Below are 20,252 nucleotides of genomic sequence, written 5' to 3'. Positions count from 1 at the left end.
GAGGTAGTAAAAAGTAAATGCAGTTCTCCACCTTCTTATCTTATTGAGGTTATAGCAAGACCTTGCTTTGAAAATGGTATAGCTATGAGATGATGAGCTAAAGATGGTAAATTATAGTGATGCCATGTGTTCGAGATGGGGGAGCCTCCATTAAGCAGGGCCCTTTGTGGACAAAGTGATCTGCTAACACACATGGTATATGTAGTATGAATGAAACAGCTTCTGCTTGATTAAAATCAACATTATATGGATTAAGCCACTATTGTTAAAGGCGCTCAGACTGACAAATACAGGTATTGTCTCAGTTCTTTGTGATTAATTCAATTTCATGGGAGTTTATACATATATATGTATATACATACACACATACACACACACACACACACACACACACACAGAATATAGGTATACATACTTAAAATAATTGTAAATCATATAAATAATATAATTATATTAAACTACAGCACTAGAATTTAATAAAATACATTCATTTGCATTAATTTTCAGTTATAAATAGCTTGATCATGTTAAATCAATTAGCTAAATTGAAACTACTCCCTCTTCTAACATCAGTGACATTAAATGCCCATAGAATTTATAAATATATATTTTATTACATCAATACCATTTGCTTGAGACCTATTATTTAATTATGCGTCTTGGAAGAGAAATAGTTAGGCTTACATAGTAGCTGATTGTATTTCAACAGAGAACATTTAACCCGTGGGACGTTTCAATAAGAAAATGCTCAATTTTTGTTTGAAGCGCCATTACTCACCAAAGTGGCTTTGGTTCCAAAGGGATATTTAATGAATTCCTTATTGCATCTGTGCCAAAGAAATGGCTAACATGAAACTATCAAACCTGCCACCTGTCATCCTATCATTTTAATTTCATTTCTTAGACACTTGTTTAGTTAACGTTTTTTAGTTACTCAAAGTTCTTTTAGTCAACAATGTGTCTGCTACCTGTTCACCTAATATCTCAGCAAGAATTTAAGGAAACTTGTTACATTATAGGTCAAAATGAGTGGAATAGAAAGGAATATAAGTCGATGACGTTGATAGAGCATGTGAAAGGCCTCCAAATATAAACTGTGGCCAATCACGGACTTGCCTAAGATTAACATTCTTTAAAACAGTGGCCTAAGCAAGAGGGAGTTCAGAGACAGGAAGAGACGGAGCCTGACTCAGCCAGGATTCAACCAGAGAAACAGAATCAGCAGAGAAACAAAACCTGTGTCTGTATGTGAGATAGAGAGAAGGAGGGAGGGAGGGACAAAGGGAGAAAGAAAGGGTGTTTTTGCAATGAATCACTTGTGTGATTGTGAAGGCTTGCTAGGCAAATCTGAAAGTCAGGAATCTGAAGGGCAGACTATCAGGAAAGGCAGGCTAGAACTCTGGGGCACCGTCTACAGGTACTGTTCACAGGCAATTCTTTCTTCCTTAGGGAAGCCTCATCTCTGCTCTTAAGACTTTTCAAGTGACCTAAACAGACCTACCCAGATCATCTAGGATAATCTCTCTTACTTAAAAGTCACCCCTCGATGGACTTGAATCATATCTATGAAATACCTTCACAAAAACACGCAGATGAGTTTTCGAGTAGCTGGGAACTGCAGCCTAGCCCCACTATCACATGAAACAGATCAATTTGTCCTTTGGAGGAGAACAGGTCCTATACAAAAGGAGATCCACTGATCAAGAAGGTAGAACCTGGCCACTCTGTGCTTCCATTCCTGTGAATAAGTGGACCAATGGAAGAGATGTGACATCACGGGGTGTTGGGGGTGGGGAGGTAATGCAGCATGAATACCAAAAGGATCTAGGGTTACTGTTACGAATGAGGGCAGGAAGGACTATTTTTTGAACCTGAGGTATTCACTAGAGTGTTTCATGGTGCTTTCATTTCCAGTGCTAATTGTAATGTAAAATTGCTGCAAACACACTTCAACAAGTACAAAGCAACTAAGGTCTAAGCAGACCTCCTTTTGCCAACTCAAAAGTCAAGTTCAGTGTTAAGGCTTTAGAGCGGACTGTGGCTGGCCTCTTCCTTCAGGGCTGTGGGATGGATTTGACGTAGTGGAACTCACTGGCTGGACTTGAGAAGAAAAGCGATAGATGGAATAGGACATTTCTTGTGTTTACTATAAAGGCTGTTTAATTCACCTTTACTCCAGCTACAGGAATCAGCTTCACAGAAGTGCACCCGAAAGCTTCTTGCTTCAGCCCTTCCAAGAGTCTCTTAGTTTCTTTGCCAGTCTTCTCTGATGGGGTGAGGAGAATCTGTTTGGCCCAGGTGCTTAAGCAAACCTAGAAAGCTGAGGAGGTTAAAACTCTTTGGGTCTTTCCTTGACCAATGGGGGATGGAAGCCAGTGGGTAACACTTCTCTTCCTTCCCACGGTCAAACGATTTTAAGGTGCCAATGGATTGAGGCCCTGTTGCCTAGTTATGATCACCTTTTACCTCATTTCCTGTTTCACTTTCCTCATCTCCTTCTCCTATTCTCTGAGGTCTTGACATAAACCAGGGAAGCAGGAAATGAGATTAAACAATCTGACCATGTACTGCACACTGTACATTCTCTGTGGGAGACAAACTGTATAAACTAAGAAAATGTCCCTCTAGGAATGAAGGGCAAAACATCAATATTAAAGAATTTTATTTTTGATAAAAATATTTTCCCATTAATTTACTTGTAAGAGTCCACCATTAAAAATCCACCATAATTCACAAGAAATAGTTAACTAATGGTTATATGTTCTAAATATCTTATTGGTAGGCAAAGAGGCTACTGCCTAGTTCCTAGAGTTAGAACCTGGAACGGTTAGAAGTTTTAGAAAATTTTGGCAACATTACAGTGTAAAAATTTAATCAAATGTAACTCCATTTGTATGCATGCAAATCACCACTCAACAGATAAATTCGTTTTTATCAACTATTAGAAAAAATCATTTTTTTATTTTTGCCAAAATTTAGAATATATTTAAAATAACATAATCTTATAATAAATTTTGTTACTTTTGAAGTCTACTAGCTAATAAGAAACATATTTTCCATTGGTTTCAGAGAACAGCATTTTACAACCCATGAGAAAAAAAATGATCTCAGATATAATACAACAGTTTCCAAAACCAAATTACATTCATATTTCTCAAAAAATGTATCTCTTCATCAAAGCAAAAATTAGTTCAGTATATTTGCTTTAACTTGTTTTAAACCTGCTTTGAAATGTATGTTATTTCAAACATTTTCTAGGGCAATGTCTACAGATGACAATAGCCCATTTGGAACAGTTCATTTACCCTCAAATGTTGCCTTGAAATTCTCTTCATCTGTGTGCCTTGTAGAAAAGACTGTCCCTCCAGATAGCTAACTGCTGTGAAGGGCAAAACACCCAGTTCCGTGAGATTTAAATCCGTGCATTTTTACTGCTTCTCTTTCATCTGTCTGCCTCGCTCCTACCAGAAAGTTTGGGGAAGAGGCATCCTGGAGAAAAAAGGTGAGTAGACCATAGGAATAGGGAGAAGAGAAGACAGTGAACAAATGAAACAGCATTTTATAGGTCTTCTAATTCAGGAATTGTATTCTATTCTCGAAATTCATCCAATTGGATAAGGTTTCCTTTAATGAGTCTAAACCCTGACATCCAGATCAGGGGTAAGTGCATAATTGTAGGATCTTCCTATTTCAGTGGAGGAAGGAAACTGCTCAGTCAGATGGACGTCAATTGGGCCGGAATTGTTCCGGAAAAGCTGCTCACCTCCAGTGGAAAGGAAAATGGGCTGGTTGCTAAGCTACTGATAGGCTTTGCCCTTCCTCTGCTTAATGGGCAGTCACCGGGTCAAGGCACAAATGATGACGTTAAAGCTGCTGTGTCTTGCTGATTGAATGGTGACATAGGAAGTGGCTAAGTGTTTCCTGTAAATCAGCTATTACCCCTTGTCATTCTCTGACCTTCACTCCCAGGGTGAAGGGTGGGAACACAGTCAGTCCCCTGTGTGACGGGAGCCTGGAGCTGCAGGGAAGGAAGACTTAGTAATGGCAAAATTAGCAAATATGAATAATACATTTAGATACTAAAACTCTATAAAAATAATAATTTTAAAAATATTTAAAAGAGCTTGAAGTAAAAAGGTTGAGGACAGTGAAGTGCATACCAAATATGCTGCTGTTTACCTCTCACAATTGTCCATGTAGTTTTTCCTAATGGTAAAAGATTGTGCAGACTTATCCTTGGGTTTCTGCTCAAATTTTAATATGCCATCTCCCCCTGGGATTAGCCAGGCCATCCTCAGAAATAAATAGGCACAACCTCCAGGCGCAGAACATGCAGCCCCCTGTGGTTAAATTCAAATGCCCGTGACTTTCATCGCTTGCCTCTGGCTCACTCACACACAGAAGCATGTTCCAGTGCTTAAGCTCTGGAAGCCACTGCTTTCAAAGTTTAGACTTTGTCCTCAATATTATTAGCCCTGTTTTACCCTCAGGCGTTTAGTGAGTTATTGCTGATTTAAAAAGTTCTGGTTGGAGAAGGATGTAAGACATTCCATTTGCAGCTGAGAAGGCAGAGAGGGAAGACGCTATCTGCAGTTTCTGAGTAGTGCCCATTGTGCTGAGAGCTGGGCTACAGTAGGGACATCACTCCAATCATCCATCTTCACATCACGTTCTCCTTGTATCTATGTTGTATCTCTTTCCTGTCCTTATAAAGACACCAGTCACGTTGGATTACGGGCACAGTCTACTCCAATATGGCCTCATCTTGACTTATATCTGTGATGACCCTGTGTCCAAATGAGGTCACATCTGAGGTACTGGAGATTAGGGCTTCAACATACCTTTTCTTAAGGAGAAACAAATTCACCCATAACAGAATCTCAGTTTGAGCAAACAGCTCACTTTGCTACCAGGTCAGGAACAGCCTCAACTCGTGCCCAAATGTATTTGATAATGACCATGGATTAGTGAACATCCTGTGTTTGAACTCCACCCTTTTCTAAACAGAAGGTTAATTTTGGTTATCTAGGTGCTACTTTTTTATTGAAGAGTATTTGATTTACAATGTTGTGTTAGTTTCTGGTGTGCAGCATAGTGATTCAGTTATACATATGCATATATATATATATATGTATATATAATATATATTCTTTTTCATTATAGGTTATTACAAGGTATTGAATATAATTCCCTGAGCTATACAGCAAGACCTTGTTGTGTATCTGCTTTATATATAATAGTTTACATGTGCTAATCCCAAACTCCTAATTTATCCCCCCACACCTTCCCTGCCAGGTATTACTTTTGCTTTGTGTATTGGCTTTGGGTCAGAAGAGGGGAGTTGGAAGTAGGTTGTGTTTTAGGTTTCAGGCTGCTGGCCATGCACAACCAAGCCAGTGCTGATTCTGTCTGACATCACTGTGAAATGCTGGGCTTCACTCTGGTTGAGTAGGTGTGGAGAACATATAAGTGATCCCCCATGGAGAATGGAGTGCTTATTCTATAATTGAAAAGAAAAGTATGATGAGTTTATAGGTAGCCCAAAGGGATGATGGCAGAAATAGCTACCTCCAATGGCTATTTTCTTTCCTCTGATAGCAATAAATTATTTATTCTTAGCTTGTCCCTTGACCACACAGAATAAAGGCCAAAATTTCCTGAGTTTCCTTGCAATTAATTTATGGGCAATTGAATGTAATCAGAATTGATATGTGCAACTTTAGCACCGTATCCTTCAAGGGAGGAGGATTTTGTTCATTTTTTTCTTATTTTGTCCATCCTGTTGCTAGAAATGTGGACCTGAATTTATGTAATCTTAGACTATATGGCAAGAGTATCATTTTAAGATTAAACAAATAGAAAATAATTCATCTAAGATGGATATATACCTTCAGGACACACAGCAGGAGCATCAGGTGTAGCACACAACTGCTGTATTTCTGGGTTTCAGCAGGAACTCTGTGACTTTGCTTCTGTGACTCGTGTGAACAAAGAACAAGGCTCTTGAACAGGCTTAGCAGACTTTCCGATCTCGTCCGTGACACAGTGGTGACTAGCACTGATTCTTGGAATGAATAAGCATCCCCAGAGTCCTTGGACTTGAGGTTATGGGAAAAGTAATCATGTTTCCGGAGATTAGCGGGGTGGAAGTTCTGAAGTGTTTTGCATTAAGTATTAGAAGCTGTTACTTTCTTATGTATTATAATTTAGTACAACGGAGCCCTGCAATCACATGCTTCGTGTTGAGGCTTTGCACCTAAGATTTTTAGCTTGAGTTAAAGTTACCGTTTAGGCTATAAAAAAGGCCAGTCAACCTTAGATTGGTGATTGATGTGAAAATAAGAGACTATTTCAAAGTATTAACTGTGCTTGAGGAGGGCAACTGACAGCCAAAATCAACAAAGGAAATTGGAGGAAAGTTGACAATAGGACTATAGACAAGCCTAGGCTATCCTTAAGGGATATCCCCACCAAGTAGAAGACTAATAACTAGACAGAGCATGGGTTTTTAGGAGAATTATACAGCGAGAAAGCATAAAAGGGGAAGTGTACCTGCAGAGGGCCACTTTCTATGGAAGGATTGGCAGTTGGATATGCTCTATGGAAATGCCACTTACAGCCACCACAGTCAGATGTAGACTAGGTGAAGGTTAAAAAAAAAAAAACAAAAAAAAACCTTATCTAAGATATTTATGTAATCATTTTAAATTCATCTATTGACCTTACCTCATAAGAGGCCATTGCTGTCAGAAGAAGTGGGCTAGGGTGGGCAATATTTATCATTATTCTATATTCTTCATTTCATTCAGAAGTTCTCTATAAAGGGAACTGAGGTATACTAATATCACTTTTAAGTGATATATATGAAACGGGTATGGTATTTTAAGTTTTTTTGTAAATTGCATTTATTTAAAATGAATTAGGGATTCCTTTGCTGAGTTCATCTTTTAAACATTAAGATGCATTTCTAAGGGTCAAATTTAAAAGGACCCAGAAGAAAGACTCAGAGCTGCTGTACCTCTGTGTCTACTTTGCATTTCAGAAGATAGAGCTAGAATTCAGATTCTCATTAGACCTTTTTCCCTTAAGCACTTTGGTCTCAATTCATTTATTGAATTTATATAATTATGATAAAACTTAGAAAATCTATATTTGCAGTCTCATTTAAAAATGTTTACTGCTTTTGCTATTTAATCACCAAATCACTAATTTACCAGCTTCATAATTGTACAAGGATACACATTAAATATTTACTATATTTAGACAACTATGCTCAGTTCTTTAAATGAATAATATAACTTAATTATTGGAATCACTATATGAAGTAAATGGTATCACTAGTCCATTATTCAAATGAAAAAATTTGACAGAGAGCTGGGATTTATCGATCCTAAATCAGATGACACAATTTTATCCTCAGTTTTAAAGTTTAATAAAAGTATAAAACCTCCTTAACCAAGCAAAAGACATGTAACTTGCAAACAATTTCAAAAGCTTATAACATATTTAAACATCATACTTCAAATTATAAACAAAGATAAATAAGGTACAACTTCCTTAGATCATTATCAGAATTACGAGCACTTTCAATGCTTCTAATTTATTCATCTTGACTTTGGGGTCATTTATTTTAAAATAATATTTTGCATGTTTAAAATTATGAAATGTTGGCAAGTATAGAACCTAAATTACTTTCCTTGAGCTCACGGTTGCCTTTGCTGTAAGAGTAACTGTTTATTCTAACATAACTTTAAAGTCTAAAAAGAAAATTTTCCTGAACAGATTCTAACTAAAGAGGAAGTCATCAAAAAAAAAAAAAAAAAAAAGACAAGAAATAGTGGCAATACGTAAAAACATCTACATTCATAGAATACTGTCATTTAGCCATTCAATTAATCTTTCAGTCAACCAACCATTATTAAGCACCTGAAAAGCAGGTTCAGTGCTGGACCTTGGAATTAGAATTATAGTTTATAAATTCTTTCAAATAATATAATAAAAATTATGACCCTCATTGGAGTATTGATACAATGCAGTAAACAGTTGTAAGTGGTATTAGTCTAGAAGACCTAGGCAATTCTCCAAACATGCCTCCCCTCTCTCCTTCCCTGAACACTTAAGGATGTACATTCATGGGAACATTAGCAAATGATGTCATGTTAATTGAGTCACAAAAACATCCCATGTAAAACAACTCTAGAAACTGGATAGCTGTTCTTCTTGGTCCTAAGAACCTAAGTAGTGCCTCTTTCTTCCCTATTCATAGTCACAATGCTACCGTTTGCAATCTCCCATGAAAGGAGCATGGAACTTGGAAAGTGAGATAAGAGGAGATGGCTTTCTTGGGAAGGAGTTGCTGGCTTGTCTGGAATAGACTCTGACCTCATGTTCAGGTCCAGAAGTCTGAACAATCATATCAGCATCTCTACTCTGCAGAAGGAGGGGCTGAGAAAGGGGAAGGGAGAGGAGAAGGGAAATCTCCAGGCTGTGGGTTCTCTTCCCAGCACTCCTTGAGCCAGTTGGTAAGTAAACCTAATGTAACTTGGCTGGAAGGGAGAGCACAGATGATGGCTGGTAGAAGTTACAGAAGAGAAATGATACTGAGTTTTGAGGTTAGATATAAGCTTTGATAAAGCATTTGTGGGTTGGGAGGAGGAAAGTGGCAGGTAGAAGGGGACCTAATTTTCCATGATTAGGTCATAAAATGCAAAATATGCACACTTAAGCTAGGGACAGACCATCAACAACTTTATACTCCAGGTGAAGAGTTTCATGCATCTGATAGTGTTGTAAATGCTGAGGGAATTTAAGAACATAAGTGATATAAGTCAAATTACTTTTATTCCATTATATTTTATATCTACATGTGTACTTATTCCAAAAACACTTTCCCATATGAAATTATTTCTAAAATGAATTTCAGTTTATAATGATTCTGAAGAAATTCCTTCAAAAACTTTGTTAGTCACAAAAAAGTATCATTTTCAACCTTGATATTTTTCACCTATCCAGCATGATGGTGAAGTTTATTTACATTAGAAATTCCAAGTGAGTGTGGGTCTTTCAAAATTCCAGTTTTTAAAAATATTGTTTATCACCCCTGGAAATATTCAAACTAATTTTTCCTTTCCCTCCTTTCTTCCTTCCATCTTTTTCCTCTTGTCCATCCATCTTCCAATCAATATTTCTGAGCATTTATTTTGTATGCAATTGGGAAGCTCTGGTAAAAAGATAAGTCCTCAATCTGTCAGATTTTACAGACAGGAAATAAGAAGCTAAACAAATAAATAAGATAAATATGGAAAATAATGAGAATGATGAAGGCAGTAAAAGAGAGTGATAAGATAGCAGGTGGCTAGAAGAAGAATGCTACTGTGGAAATCTAGGCCAGAGAGTAGATAATATTTAAACTGAGACAGAGAGTGGAAAGGAAGTAATCACGGAGACTGCCAGGTGAAGGGCACCCCAGGTGGAGGGAGCAGCACTTGCAAAGTTCCTGAGGCAGAAATGTTACTATGTGAGAACATCACAGGAAAGCCATCATGACTGAGATTGTGTGATCGAAGGAGCATGGTAAGAAATTCATTTTGAGGATAGAAGATGGCCACGCTAAGGAATTTGGAGTTTATTCAAAATTTAATTCGAAGTCACTGCAATATTTTGAACTTTGGAGTTATGTGATCAGAATTACACTTTTAGAACAATATTTCACAGGCTGTGCTGACTATAAACTTGTAAAAGGGTAAGAGTCAAATAATGCAAGTCACTTTGGAAGCTGTTGGAGAAATCCATGTTAAAAATGTTGTTTGCTAGGACTAAGGAGATAACTGAGAAAGTGATGAGAATTGTGGAAGTTTGAGGTATTTTGAAGGTAGTTCAAATAAAACATACTGATGGATCAGATGTGAAGAGATATGGAACAACTGAGCATAATTTTGTAGCTTAAATAATTCAATGAATAGTGTAACTTTTTATTTTATTTTATTTTATTTTATTTTATTTTATTTACTTCTCTAAAAGCAATTTGAAGGCTCTTTATTAATCTAAGAAATTATTATCATAAAGTACAAACTTTTCATTTAAATGAGGAAGAATGAGGACTAGCAGGTTTGGGAAGGGAAAGAAGTGTTATCATTTAATTATGTTAAGTTTGAAAAGTCAAATAGATGGATAAGTGCACCTCTGAAATATACAAATGAATATGTAAGTCTTGAGATTGTTAAGTGGAAAAGAGAAATTTGAAATCTGTAAAGCCATGAAACTGTATGAGATTAGTTAGGGAGAGTTTTTAGCTGGAGAATAAAAATTCTGTGCATGAAGGAACGTCATCTCTTAAGGTTCAGGAGAAAGAATCTCACAGAAGAGCCTGGGAAAGAGAAACAAGGTGACAGAAGAAAAACCAGGAGGCTGAGATCTTTTGAAAGCCAAATGTAAAAAGTTTTCAAGAAGGAAGTGATAAATACTATCAAATCCTATTGGCTGGGAGAAGGAAATGGAAATTATGAGCATTTTTAGTAGAATGGACGTTTTCAACAACAATAGCATTTTCCATAGCATAGTGGGAATGAAAGTCTTAATGGAAACCCTAAAGAAAACAGAAATGGAGAAAGTCAAATATTGCTCATTTCTTTTGAAGATTTTTACTATAAGGATAAGCGGAGGAGTGGGGTAATAGATGGAGAGAGGTGTGGAACCCAGGAAATGTTTGCTGTTGTTTGTGGTTACTGTTGCTTTTGTTTGCCTGTTATTTTTATTTATTTCTTTTTCTTTTCTTTTTCTAAAGCACCCAAACTGACCTTTAATAATAATACATTTTATAGGAAACACAAAAATGCAATTCAAGAAAAGTTACTTAGAGTAAAAATCGTAAAAGCCACCAGAAAAAACAAGTCACTTTCTGAAATAAAAATTAATGCCCAATACATGGCCTTGTTCCCATGTAAAAATTAGACTATAGCTTTTATGAACTGCTAAAAATAGCATTTATTTCCATAGTGTGTATTTCAGGTGACCAAATGCTTTGTAAATTTTTTTTATTTTTAATATGGGAGAAATTATGGACTGTCTGTAGGCTGTTAGAAATCATCCAACCTACAGAAAAACTTGGTAATGGAAGAGAAGGAAGAGATCATTGCAGAAGTAAAGTCCTCGAATAGATGAAAGAGTATGAGACACAAGGAAGCAAGAGAGAAGAGGGAAGTTGGCCTGAGATTAGAACAGGAAAATTATTTTATTTTAAAAGGAGGAAAGGCAATGAATGCGGGAACAGAAATATACAGGTAATCAACATGATACGTTGCATTTAGCAGGACAGTATTATTTCTGTGGTATCCGTGGTACAGACGCATAACTTTTATCTAGTCAAAAGGAAACATCGAACAAACACAAGTTGAGGGACATTATATAAAATGACTAACCTTAATTCCTCCAAACACGACAATATCATGAGACATAACAAGGCTGAAGAATGTTTAAGATTACAGGTGAATTAAAGAATTATGACGAAAAAAAGTGTGACCCTGAATTGACTCATGGACTAGAGAGAAATTATCTACAGTGCAGTATTGTGACAAATTGGGAAATCAGAACATGGACTGCATATTAATCAATTGCATATATTCGGCATTAAATTTCATGATTTTTGTAATTTTATTTTCTTATGCAAGAAGATATCCCTGTCCTTAGAAAATAAACCTGGCAGTATATATAGGTAAATGTATATGATGCGTGCAAACTCTCAAATGGTTCAGAAAATAAAAATCTTGTGTGTGTGCATGCTGTGCACATATGTAGAGACAGAGAAAAGTAAGAGAGAGAGAGATGGGGAGAATGATAAGGGAATGTGGCAAATATTAACAATTAGTAAATCTGGCTGCAGGGTAGGTAGTAGGGTCGCTAGATAAAATTCAGAGTACTCAGTTAAATTGGAATTTCAAACAAAAAATATTTTTTATTATAAATGTCCTAAATATTGCAGTGACACACTTACTCTAAATAAATGATTTGTTGTTTATCTGAAAAAAATTTATAGGTAATCAAAGTAGGCAACCTAGTTTTCCAAGTCATGGCCAGAGAAATAGTCTGCTTCACAGAGGAAAGAATAAAGCAGAGACAGAGAGAAAGAGAGATGAGAGATGAAAAGAGAGAAGATTTTGGATTCCCTGCTGCTTTGATTCCTGCTTCCAGTCCACTCCTGAGCCCCAGCTACATTCTGATCCCTGGATGGCATCCCTGTGTTTTATGCATATTCCCTTTCGTGGTTAAACAAGCTCTAGGGAGTGTCTGTTGCTTGCAATCAAAAAAGTTTTAACTGATACAAATGGTGTTTTCCACTCTGTGGATTTGGTTACTGGGAAATTCCAAGTTCCTCACCTCTCCACAAGATCCCGCAATGGTCCTCACTTACCCTGCAACGGGGGTGGGGTACACACATAATTGTATGTCTAGATTTCCTTCTTGAGAGTGGTTACTTGACAATATTTCCTATAACTTGTCCAAATATTGATTTTCTTTATGGTATGCACATTTAAATTATGTGTGTTGGTGTTGTCCACAAGCCAATTTCCGTAAAGCCTCTTTTTTATTTCATTTGATTTGTTTCCATGTTTTAGAAGTGCATACTGACCTAATTATAGAAATATGACCAGCAGGGGCAATGGCAATCCAGCAAGCCTATAGTTCTTAAACTATTCAGTGATCCTAAGAATTTCCTTTCATTTCTAATCACACCAGTGAGATTTTCTTGGCCTTGAATCTGTGAGAACTGGGTAGAATTTTGGCCACTGAAATGTCAGCACAATGCATTTTTGTAAATCATTAAGTTCCTTGAAATTCTTCCACTTGAAAGTAAAGAGGCCCTGTTTAAGCATGAACAATGCAAAGTGAATAAACATGGGGTAGGTTAGCAGTACACACTCTAAAATAAATGGATTTTCCCCCCACATCCTTAGAGGGAGGAACAGTAAAATCAGGTAAAATGACTTCTAGATAATTTACTGATGAAAACCCTCCTTGAATCAGTTTGCTCTGGTGTATCAGTCCTTGCTTTGTCTTCTTGGCCAGTTTTCACTGAAAAAGGGGACACTTTATTTTTTCCACATATTTGCATCCCCAAGGAACAGCCTCCAGTTCAACTATCTGACATGCCTTAAAAAGCACTTTAGGGCTAGAATACTGATGACAAAGGAAATCTCAGTTCATATCTGGACCCTAAATATGCATCCATTAAGTTAGCACTCGTGACTATTTTTGGCAAGTAATTTGTTAGGTTCGCCTGAAAAAATGATGGATGTGGAAAGTAAGAGGAAATGAGAGGTCATGTGCAACAAGTTTAAAAATGTTTGTTTTTTCCCCTTCTCCCAAGAGGTTTTGGGGAATATGAAAATTCTTTTGGAGCAAGGCCACAGGATAAGATTCAACCTAGGGTCTATGAGAGAACACCTAACCTCAGCTTCTGAGAGAGTGGTTTGTATTCCAGCCTAAATCAATACAACACATAGTAAGGACCTCTATTAACTCTGTTTCTAACTCTTAGGGCCCCTTCACTTTGTAGTCTGTTTAGTGAAATCCTCTATCAGAAGCTGAAGAAGAGAAAGGAATTGATTTCAAGTTAGTAAATGTCAGTTTGAATTCACAGGTTTTATTAAAATATCATTGTGCCTAATCTATATGTTTTAGCAGCTGCAGTTTCTGGTTGTGGCTAAAATTAATCCAAGCCAAGTTGTTTATTCCCTTTCTTTAGGCAAATAATCTGGAACTTCATCAAATTAATACACAGAAGTTTTTTTTTTTTCCCCTCCATCACCACAATGTTGATGACAGGTTGTATGTGTCATAAATGCCACACTGCAGTCATTTTTTGTCAAGCAGGTGCAGCACAGTCCTGCATCTTTCCTGTCTCTGCATTCTGACCTTGATTACTCAATGAGTGTGTTGAAAGAAAAGCTCCCTCCAAGGTAGATTTAGTGTTATTTTAAATGGAAGGATATAGATGTCATACAGGGAAATATTTTAAAGAAAATTACAACACAGACAACATAACACTGACAAATCATAGGCACTCAATAGATATTTGTGTAATAAATAAAGAGAAAGAAGCATACAAATTGGTAGAATGTATAAAATAGTCCAAACAGAAATTCCTAATAATTCTTAAAAAATAAACAAGGGCAAACAGAATCTGAATTTACTCATGGAGTTTGGTAGGAATGACTCAGTTCTATGATGTGTATCACAATTTCCTGTGTTATTATGAAGGGCAAAGTAGAACCATCATTATTTATCTTATTTACTTCCACTCACTATGGTAAGAAATTTAAATTTAAATATTTTGGATTTGGGTTGAGTCAGCTATCCTTTTACTAAGGCTGGAAAGTTATGAAGCAAGATGTCTAGCTACTAAAAGCACAAAATTAAATTTGGGAGCTTATCTTAAATTTCTCCCAATTCCTTGAAGTTTATTTCCTCAAATGGCCCAATATTTAAAGAAAATATGAAAAATGACATACTACGTAGTTACATAGAGAGAGATTGCACACATTTGTATATGTATATGCACATACACAATATATGTCATACAGCCACCTTATGTAATATACAAAGCATATATATAATATATGTAATAAAGAAATATAACACTTAGTGTGTAATAATGTAATACAATGAAATATATATATACATTTTCTTTGGTTGGTTTCATACTAACTTCAATGTCAATAGTCAGAGGAAATTCTGGTGGTTAGTTTCCTGAACTGGGAGGAAAATAAGTAAATATAGGAAATCAAATGAAACAATGGACATTTCTGAAAACCCAATGTGTGATTTGGAAGATTCAATTTCAGAATTGTCTCAGAACACAAGGTCACAATACAAATACAAAACAAAACAAAAAAAGCAATATTATGAGTAACAAGATAAGAAGTACAGGAAATTTCTAAGAGACTTCATGTGGAAATAATTGGAGGTCCAGAAAAAGCAAAATGAGCACAAGAATACAAATTAATAATCAAATACACATTTTAAACCCCTAAACTGAAGACAGACTGAGATTTTAGAACAAAAGAACTCACTGAAGACGAGAAATAATTAATCAAACAAACAGACAGGCATTTTTATGTAAGCTAGTGACATTGTTGATCTCCATGGATTAAGAAGATATTTTCAGATGTTAGCCACTATATATAAAAATAGATTTAAAAAAACAAATGTCTTTTGTATAACCAGGGAACTATATATTCAATATCTTGTAATAACCTTTAATGAGAAATAATATATGTATATATATGCATGACTGGGACATTGTGCTGTACACCAGAAATTGACACATTGTAACTGACTCTACTTCAATTAAAAAAAAAGAAAAAAAGAAGATATTTCAGATTTCTAAGAAGATTACTTAAAAGCTTATTTAACAAGGAAAGGAGAATGAGGTTTACAACAAAGTTTCCTGTTCTACCAACATAGAAGCTAAAATTCAGTGGTAGAGCATTTACAGTATTTTGACAGATCAAGGCAGCAATCCCCAAATTATTCATATAAAAAGCAACAGAAACAAGTAATTTCTGAGTATATTATTTGCAGAAGTAATCCAATGAAAAGAAAATTAAATCTTTTGACAACTTCAAAATATAAAAGAAAAAATGAGGAGAAACAGTCATTAGAGGACTGCTCATGAATCATAAAGTGATTATAAACTACAAAACTAATAAGATAACATGCTATGTTAATACTTAAATACAAGAATGAAAGAAAATATTGTTTATAGCTCAATCATTGCCTGGGAATAAAATTATGAATTTTTACAATTATTGACACTTTTACAATTACTGACTTTGAAGGAGAAAAGGAACAGGAAATGATTGTTTATTTTATAATCCTGGCAAAGAAAAACTAAATATGAGTTAAGAACATAAAAACTAGTAATGATACATCCCCAGTGACTGAGGAAATCAGTCAAATTTAAAAGTTGTACCATCATTAAGTGACAAAAGAGAAAATACAAAAAAAATAACTGGACATAAAATAATAGAATAATCCAAGAAATATTCTCACCATTAAAGTGAATGTGGTGGATTCTACAGTTTCAAGAAATCTTAAATCAGATTTTAAAAATCCACTTTGAAAAATCTCATGGAAAGACACTTTGAAGGATATTAAAAAAGTTGAAAATTGGAGGGTGGTCAGAGTTTTAGAGAGCACATGTAAATGCAAACACAAGAAATAGAGTAGCATTGCTTATCTAAGAAAATGGAATTTAAGCCAAAAGCTTTACATGAAACTATGATAGATACTTTATAACTATAAAATGTAGAAATCATATAGAAGATATAAATAGCACAAAATGTAATGAGCTGAATAGTGCAGCTTAAAAACATCTCAAGGAAAAATATAGTTTAAGAAGTTCTATCTCACAAATTCTTAATGATAATGAAAGAATTACCACAGTCTTCTTAGATATCAATAGATATCTTAGATATTCAATATCAATGGATTTTATATTCTCTGAGTGAACATAGTCAAATTAGAAGCTGACAACAAAATATGGGAGAAAAATGATAGACCTAAATAGGACTGATGGAGGATTTATTGATGATGAATCATTAGGTAGGTGGGTAGGTGGGTGGATGGATGGACAGATGGATAGATAAACAGATAATGACAATTTCTATCAATTTCTTTTTAAAACAACAGTCTTCCAATTAACTCATGAGTTAAAGATAAAATTAATACTATAAACACTATTACAGAAAGATGATTTAAAAATGAGCATGTTACATTTCAAAAACTATGTAATGCAGCTAAGACAGTTATTAAGGTAAAATTAGTCTTAAATATATTTATAAAAACAAACAAAATGGAAAATTACTGAATATAAGCATCCCACAAAACATTTATGGAAACACAAAATTCTAACATTTTATAAAGATTTAAATCGAAATGGTTACAAACATTTGTGTTCAGTCTACCATGTTTCAGTTGAAGTAATTTCATTAGATTAAATAATCTTTGCCAAAATTTGTTACCCAAAAGAAAAAGGAATGGTAACCTAGATGTCCTGTAATTTCACATGCTCATGCTACACACACACAAACACACATACCCTCCTCTGTTTTCCAATAGTTTGTGAAATAAGGGCAACTGATTTACTTTCTGCTGCATTATTTTTATATATTTTAATTTTCCTGTAATCAGAATACTACTTTCATTATCTAGATTTTAGGGTAAACCTATTTAATATAAGCTAAAAAAACTTTGTTGAAGAAAACAGAAATCTTGCTCTGCAAAATGGGAAAGCTGATTTAATTTTAGAAAGATAATTTTTTTCTATAATTTTAGGATCTTAGGATCTCCCTATTTACTGTAGCCAAGGTTTTTAAAGGCGATATGAATTTCTGTAATTAAATGAATATTCATCTCTGAATGTTGCTGATGGGGAAAAACTGAGATAAACTCAAGGACCATGTTGCCACTGCCCGCAGGGTCCTTCACCAGAGCTATGTACACAGGACAGTGTTGATTCATTTACAGTGATATAAACACCACATTCTAGCTAGGGTGAGATACTTTCAATTGGGTTAACTTTTTGAGTCATAGTCAAATAAAAAGGTGAGATACCGGCTTTCAGAGACTCCACACATTTTATCTGTTTCTTGAAATGTAGTATTCTCTTTCATCTATAAGCAATATTTGAAGAAATAAATGAGATTCCTCCTTCCCTTGTTTTAACGCAGTGCCTTCCTCCTCTTTTTTTTTTTTTTTTTGGTTTGTTTGTTTATTGTATTTTGTTTATTCTTAATTTTGCTTTCCCTAGGGAGCACCTAATGCTTGCAAGGACCTCTTAGTAAGTACATGAGGGTGGAACAGCTTTTAGCAGAGAGAATTATCCAGGTAAAAATCAATGCCATGCTTTCATTCAAAGCACTTTCCTAATGTTTTTCACCACAAATTTTTGAAAGTTCCATTTGGGAATTATTTTTGTGTAAACTGGATGTGCTTTTTCAGTGCCAGGAATGACAAAGGTTAAATTAAGGCACCCAGCTGTTTCCCACATGCTGGGCTTAGAGAGGACAGTGTCCAGCTTCCTTCCCCTGCTGATTCCACCCACCCCCATATTCTTATCTCCTCCCACCCCCTCACCCTCCGCCCCCCATTCCCACAATGAGAAGCCCTGGCTTGGTCTCAGTGACCTGGGGTAACTGCCATGAAGCAGGTTTCGATAAGAGACAGGATGTACGCTGCTTCCCATCAAATAACATTGGATTCAAAATACACTGTCCCTTCGCCTACACCAGGCATAGCACTAAATGCCTGCACATGACCATCTCATCAATTTCACAATTACCCGTTTAGGGAAATATATCAACAAGCAATAAATGAAACCGTGAAAAGATGAAGAAAATCCCCATGATCAAATTCCCAGAAGGGTCACATTAGCAGACGTTTGGTAGAGGGAAGAATTTTGATGTCAATTTTTTTTTTGACCCAACATCTTATATTTTTTTCACCATGTCTCAAATATCAAACATATCTTTGCTGGTTCTCAGATGTAGATGGCCACTAGTGAGGACTGGAAAGAGGACTCGAAAGAATGGCCAGTCCCCATTTGACAGAGAAGGAAATGGGAACTTCAGACCTAAATTCGGTCAATGGTCTAAATGGGCTTGCAATTGGATTCTTCTCAACCGCCTCAGGTAAGGAATCCAGGTATCCTCATACCTTGAGTTTGACCTCTCAGTCTAGCATCTCAGTCTAGGGAACAATGATGCAGAATTGAATGATACAGGTAACTGAATTTTGGCCCCGAAGCAAACACACCTAAATTCCAAACCTAAATCTTAAAAATAAACAAATATCTTAAATAAACCACTTAACATCTGTGGGCTCCCTGTCTTCTTTTCACTCATGAACTCCACATTATAATTATAATAATCCTTTGGCTAAAAGAGTGGGTATTCATGTAAGAGAAGAAATGTATGCAATTTCTCTTCCCTTACTTTTTTAGAAAAATTTTAAGGGGAAGCAAAAATTACTCAAATCAATAACCTGTTATTGATTTTAAAAATCCTGACACATAGCATCTTTCCCCTTTGAAAGCATCAACTGTAGTATCATGGCGTGAAATTATCTTTGTGCATTTTGAGCTCTCCTCCCCTGAGTAGACACCTTCCCCTAATCTAGGTAAATCTAGGAACACATCACATGCAAGGAGCATTTCATCAGGGAAATCAAAGTACTGGAAATATCAGTGAAAAATGCAATATGTTTGAATTGCTTTTATTGAGAGGTTCTGATAAAGAATTTTCCCAGCCACCATCATTGATTTTAAGATGACTGAGCTAAGTTGAAACATTCTGGTCATGGAGTGAGCAGAACCAGGGGTGTTGTTGGGCCCCATCTGAGAAATCACTGTCCCAACATTACACGAGACCTTAATCAGACTTAATACTTGTGCCAAGCTGTTCCTGCAGCTCTGAGCTCATCAGCTGACCACAGCTGGAATTTGCGAGCTGCTGGAAAGCTGGGAAGAGAGAGCAGCGGGCTCTGGAGTTTTCTGCAGCTTGGAGGAAGCCTGCTATTGGCAAAGGTGATGGTATGGCAAGTACTTTGATACTGACAACCTAGGTTCAGCTCTCTTGGCAAAATTCTGCCAAACGAGACTCAAAAAGTTCAAAATGCATCTCTTGGAATAATTAAGGCCAGGGAGGATCGATTTTATAAGGAGAGAGTAAAGCAATTTATATGAATTTCTTGGCTATGCAAACATGAAATGAGAAGATGAAAATTATCAATTAATACTTGAAAAGTCTAAGTTATTGGGATGGACATGGGAATGTTAAGTAATCAACTAAACATGGTAATATGATGCCATACACCTAACAAAAGTTAAGATAAGTAAACATAAAAATCTAAGTCATTTCAAAGGTTAAAAAAAACTACCCTAAAAGGTCCACAAAGCATAAGCACTTTATTCTCCTATTAAGGAAAGTCTTAGAGGAGATAATTCGACTCTCTAACTTTTAGTGTCTCTGAGATAGTCCAAAAAATGTAAACATAATGGCACTTTTGAGACTGACAGACCCTATGTGGGTACTACATGTATGCAGTCAGCATGCATCATGGGCAAGCCAGGACGCATTTGGAGGGAAAGCTGATTCATTATGCCCACAGGCACTCGGAGAACATGCTATTGGTATTTCCAGACAAGTTGAAAGCAGACCCAGTCAACTGACATGAACATCGTTAGCAAACTATTG

The sequence above is a fragment of the Camelus dromedarius genome, chromosome 2 (assembly GCF_036321535.1).
Source record: "Camelus dromedarius isolate mCamDro1 chromosome 2, mCamDro1.pat, whole genome shotgun sequence".
NCBI classification, from domain to species: Eukaryota; Metazoa; Chordata; class Mammalia; order Artiodactyla; family Camelidae; genus Camelus; species Camelus dromedarius.
This window is presented reverse-complemented; position numbering follows the sequence as displayed.